This window comes from Capsicum annuum, chromosome 7 (genome assembly GCF_002878395.1).
Source record: "Capsicum annuum cultivar UCD-10X-F1 chromosome 7, UCD10Xv1.1, whole genome shotgun sequence".
In the NCBI taxonomy this organism is placed as follows: Eukaryota; Viridiplantae; Streptophyta; class Magnoliopsida; order Solanales; family Solanaceae; genus Capsicum; species Capsicum annuum.
In genome coordinates this window covers 219,664,393-219,665,129 of record NC_061117.1, presented here as the reverse complement: position 1 = coordinate 219,665,129, position 737 = coordinate 219,664,393, and positions in this window count along the sequence as shown.

The window sequence follows — 737 nt, the reverse complement described above, 5'->3', positions numbered from 1 at the left end:
TTTATATTCCTTATGGGTGCCGTATCTATGTTATGTCATCTGCTTCTGTGCTGTACTATGTGTCTGTGTGATATCTCGTGACTTGAGCCGGGGGTCTTTCGGAAACAGCCTTTCTACTTCATCAGAGGTAGAGGTATGGACTGCGTACATCTTACCCCCCCCAGACCCCACTAAGTGGGAATACACTGGGTCTGTTGTTGTTGTTGTTGTCAATTTATGTGGCATTGCTAAAATAATGAGAGTCAATAAAATTTCTATATGTCTTTTAAATATTTTAAGTTATTAATTATTGTGATTTGTGGTAACAAATTAGTTTTGAACATAATAGCCAATTAAAAAAAAATTACTTTCAATATGTAATTATAGTTAATTAATATAAATTAATAGAATATATTAAATATTTAAATCATTATGTTGAAACAATAAAATTATTATATATTGGGATATAGGTATGTAATTAAGTGGGAGTAAAGGGATATTTTGGTAATTGGATAAGAGGTGGTTGAAACCACCTCTTCTATATAATAGAAATATAATTGTCCTCTTCATTTTGGCTATAAATAGCCCTCTCTGTAATGAGAAAGAGTATGAAAAAGATATCTACTACAACAACTTTCTTTGTCTATTTGGTGAATTAGTTTGGTTACATATACTTAATTTATATCACATTATCAGCACGAGCCTCTGCAAAACCATTTCGAAGGTATTTAAAGGTTAGTATTTTATTTTCTTAAATA